The following is a 5,000-nucleotide window of genomic DNA, read 5'->3' as shown; positions in this document are numbered from 1 at the left end:
TGCTCTGGCTGCGATGCGGTATGGAAAGCTACTGTATAAAATATCCATAGATATAGTTAGGTTTGTATAAGCTGTAGTAATATAGGATTTAGTGGTTTTCATTATCATTATTATTTGATTTTTTTATTTTATTTATTTATTTATTTATTTATTTGTAGAGTTCTGGTTGTAGATACTAATGTAATATCCTCAACTTAATAGTTCACCAATTCATAATATTGAAAAGAACACTAAGATAAAGAAGGTATTACACACTACACAAAGGAAGTATATTTATTTAAAGTTTAACAACTTCATATATCATGAACATATCAATGGCAGGTTTTGTATTACAGGTATTTATTCAAACATATAATTGGCTTCGCTTTCCGGAACTACATTGATTAACGAATTTTAGGTAGCTATATCAAACGGATTCTATTGTATACATACAATACGAAGATGTGTGTTATGAATCTGTAAAATCAGTTATAATACAAATCTATAATGTTCTCATCTAACACCAAACTAGAAAATATCAGCCACTATAGTTCTCGAAGGTTTAGTAAGCTGTACATCTTTTGTTGGAATATCTATCTACAAATAGTGTTCCTGTAGAACTGTATTACCTTTGATAAGAATCTAGCTGGTCTTGTAATTGAATTAGTGTAAGCGAATTAGTGAGCCCTTTCCGCCTCTAATTGCCGGCTTTGTTACCTTAGAGTGCTCGGCTTTTGTTTTGATTTTTTTTTTCTTATAAGATTATCCTTTCTTTGTTACTTGAGTTCTTTGTGTCAATTCAGTTGACAAACAATCCCACGATTTGCATCACTTTGAAATCAAGAAGTTTTTGAAAATCCTGTATTTTATGGTCGTACCGGAGTAATCTGTCTGTATATTCTTTGGTGGCATGATGTCTACATATTTTCATCTCTGAGTCAGATTATCATGTCATACATTTTATGTTTATCATTAGGAGTTCAACGAAAATATTCTCGGTAATATTTTGGAAAAAAAAATCAGGATGCCACTTTCATTCGCATTTTGCTGCACATGTTCCACATTTAAAAATATCGAAAATCATTCGAGAAATATAGACATCTCCTGCAGCCAAAGATGCGTCTCCAAGCCTGAGACCAGTTATTGACTTCTTTCAGTGTATACTTGGTGTTGTAGATGTCATATACATAATAGTGAAAACGAATGGAAGAATTCCTCGAGATAGAAAGTTCATGATAACTAAGATAAGATGGACAACAACACAATACAAAGAAATAACTAATGGAATGTGTGTGTGTGTGTGTGTGTGTGTGTGTGTGTGTGTGTGTGTGTGTGTGTGTGTGTGTGTGTGTGTGTGTGTGTGTGTGTGTGTGCGTGTGTGTGCGTGTGTGTGCGCGCGTGTGTGTGTGTGTGTGTGTGTGTGTGTGTGTGTGTGTGTGTGTGTGTGTGTGTGTGTGTGTGTGTGTGTGTGTGTGTGTGTGTGTGTGTGTGTGTGTGTGTATGTGTGTGTGTGTGTGTGTGTGTGTGTGTGTATGTGTGTGTGTGTGTGTGTGTGTGTGTGTGTGTATATATATGTGTGTGTGTGTGTGTGTGTGTGTGTGTGTGTGTGTGTGTGTGTGTGTGTGTGTGTGTGTGTGTGTGTGTGTGTGCGTGTGTGTGTGTGTGTGTGTGCGTGTGTGTGTGCGTGTGTGTATGTGTGTGTGTGTGTGTGTGTGTGTGTGTGTGTGTGTGTGTGTGTGTGTGTGTGTGTGTGTGTGTGTGTGTGTGTGTGTGTGTGTGTGTGTGTGTGTGTGTGTGTGTGTGTGTGTGTGTGTGTGTGTGTGTGTGTGTGTGTGTGTGTGTGTGTGTGTGTGTGTGTGTGTGTGTGTGTGTGTGTGTGTGTGTGTGTGTGTGTGTGTGTGTGTGTGTGTGAAAGAGAGAGAGAGAGAGAGAGAGAGAGAGGGGGGGGGAGGGAGAGGAAGGAAGAATGGAGGGAGGGAGGGAGGAAGGGAGAGAAGGAGGGAGGGAGAGAAGGAGGGAGAGAAAGAGGGAAGGAGGGATGGAGGGAAGGAGGGAGAGGGGGAGGAAAGGAAGGAGGGAGGGAAAGAGGGAAGGAGGGATAGAGGAAAGGACGGAGAGAGGGAGGAAAGGAAGGAGGGAGAGAAGGAGAGGAAAATATTTGTGTGTGAGCGTGCGCGTGTGTGTGCGTGCGTCCCTGCTATCTCAAAATCTATATAGCTATATATATCTAAGATTTGTCACTTCGAATAATCATCATCATAATCGTCATGCCATTCATCCAGGTTATCATTTTTTCTTTACTTGTATTATCGTTATCTCTTTTTTAAATCAATTTACCACTTGATATTGTACCTACTCTGTTTTTAAAATGATCTACGCTTGCGCATCTTGAACATGGATATTTCTCTTTATCCATGACTGGATCTATATTACGGTTCATAGGATGCTAATATAATCTTTAGATTGCACGCCTAAATTAGGGAGCCTGACAGAAAAATGCTTTTCAACGCTGTTCACTCTTCTACCATGAAACCCTTGCATCTATTTCCGCCTCTCCTCCTTTCTCCTCATCTCTGTACTCCCTCCCCTTCCGCTCACTCCCTGTGGCTATGTGTAAGATCTGGAACTTCCATCTATGTCTGTTTAATGGCTGGTGTTCCGCCTACGGCAATTGCGCGGAAGAGGAAATGGGAAAAGAAAAGCGGCGGGGAAGGTTATAGAGGACTTCGGATTTTACATAAATGAACAAAATCCAATGTCTTTTAAGATGATGTGAGTGACGCCTGTAAGTTCCTTACGACCTAAAAGACTTTGTTTATATTATATCTATTTGGTAAAGGAAAACCTTTGCTACTATTTCCGGATAATGTAAGTCATTGGATCCCTTACCGTGATTCTGGGTATCCTACGTAGTTTAGGATATACTGCTGTGTCCTACCAACCCGTTTCTTTTTCCTTCCTCTTTCTCCTCCCCATTCTGACGCTCATAAATTTTAAGTAAATTTCACGTCCTCTGGAGTATGCGTCAAAGATTTTTTTTTATGATGCGCCTATTTTATCGGTCACTCTTCTCTCCTCTAGTATATTATTTTTACTAGAACTCACTTTTATCATAATTATTTTATAAAAGATTCCTTTTCTTACCAATCTTGAGGTAATCGTGTTTCTTTAATCTACTTATTTTATAATGTCATTTCAAATTAGCCCATTCCATCATTAACATTGTTTTATGTGCTCTACTTGTTATTTACTTTATATAAACATTTAAGTCCTTTTCAGAAGATTTCCAATAACATTCCTTTTTTCAGTCTTTTTTTTTTTTTTACTTTTTTTTTTCCCTGGAGAGTCATTAATTTTCTTTTCCACTTTTATTAAATACTTATTCATTTTTCATCATATCTTTTTTGTTTTTTCCAATAAATAGTCCCATGTGTACATCTTCATCATACGGGTTATATCTTTAAGAAATATTATCAACATAGGTTATCTAGAGGTATTCAGAAGGATGAAAATGACATATGGAAGCTGAAGCCACGTTTTATTGTCACTAAACATCAAACTCAAGATGCGGGAGAGAGGGCCGCACTCTTGTCTACTCTCCGACGTGATCAATCACGGAATGATAAGGTTTTTGTCTTACCTGGAACAGTTTTTGTCTTACTTTCGTCCGCTTTGATCGTGGTCGCTTCAGCTTTGCATACATTTCTACTCACTCCATTTGTTCGATATTTTCTATGTTCCTATAAATATATTTCAAAGATTGGCAAAAATAAAAACAATCTAAGTCTAAATAAAAATATTCTTCTAAAAAACGCTGTGGAAGTCGGGGACAGGTGGTATTACGGTGACACTTTGTCCTAAAAATATTCTTGAAAAAGCGCTTGGGTATGTCGGGGTCAGGTGGTATTCTTCTTCTTCTTCTTCTTCTTCTTCTTCTTCTTCTTCTTCTTCTTCTTCTTCTTCTTCTTCTTCTTCTTCTTCTTCTTCTTTTTCTTCTTCTTCTTCTTCTTCTTCTTCTTCTTCTTCTTCTTCTTCTTCTTCTTCTTCTTCTTCTTCTTCTTCCTCTTCTTCTTCTTCTTCTTCTTCTTCTTCTTCTTCTTCTTCTTCTTCTTCCTCGCGTTCTTCTTCGCGTTTTTCTTCGCGTTCTTCTTCGCGTTCTTCTTCGCGTTCTTCTTCGCGTTCTTCTTCTCGTTCTTCTTCTTCGCGTTCTTCTTCGCGTTCTTCTTCCTCGCGTTCTTCTTCGCGTTCTTCTTCGCGTTCTTCTTCGCGTTCTTCTTCCTTTCGTTCTTCTTCGCGTTCTTCTTCGCGTTCTTCTTCGCGTTCTTCTTAGTGCTGGGGATCCCGCGTTGGAGTTCCACTCCGAGGCCGAGGCCTAAGGGGAAAACGAGGGATTAGAGCGCGGAAAGCTGCGGCCGTAGGCCGCTGTTTGCGCAGCCAAGACCCCGGCGAAGCCGAGAAGGGCGAAGCCCGTGGCTTGTATAAAATATATAAACAAATAGATAATGTATAAATAGGTGAATAAACAAATGGATATAAAAAAAAGAACGAAGTATACACCAGTTTCTGTACCACAAGATTGTCTATAAGATAGAAGGGCTGATGAATTATAGTCCACAGCAAACTTTCACAATCGACAGCAGACAGAGACGATCATATATGAATATTACCTGGAAAACAATTAAACTACCGTTTAAGATACACACGAATAAGTACTTAATTAAATAAATAAGCAAATGATTGAAGAAAAATTAGTATGAATAAACAAACAAATAAAAGTAGATAGGCAAATAAATAGATAGATAAATTGATAAATCAATGTGTAAAAATATAAAATGCTCTTTAGTTAATAAGAAAAGAAGTGAAAAAGTACCTTCACGGAAAATATGAGTAAATTAATTAATTATTATCATATTGAAAAGGCATTCTCCTGGATAAATCTACTATATTCCGAGAATGTTCAGAGTGGTGACCTTAGAAATTAATATTTCCTTCCAAGTGATTTTTTTCCAGTGTGTTAATTA

This window comes from Oratosquilla oratoria, chromosome 10 (genome assembly GCF_046742065.1).
Source record: "Oratosquilla oratoria isolate Oo_2021 chromosome 10, ASM4674206v1, whole genome shotgun sequence".
Classification (NCBI taxonomy): Eukaryota; Metazoa; Arthropoda; class Malacostraca; order Stomatopoda; family Squillidae; genus Oratosquilla; species Oratosquilla oratoria.
The sequence above is the reverse complement of the archived record's forward strand: the minus strand, read 5'-3'. Positions refer to the sequence as shown.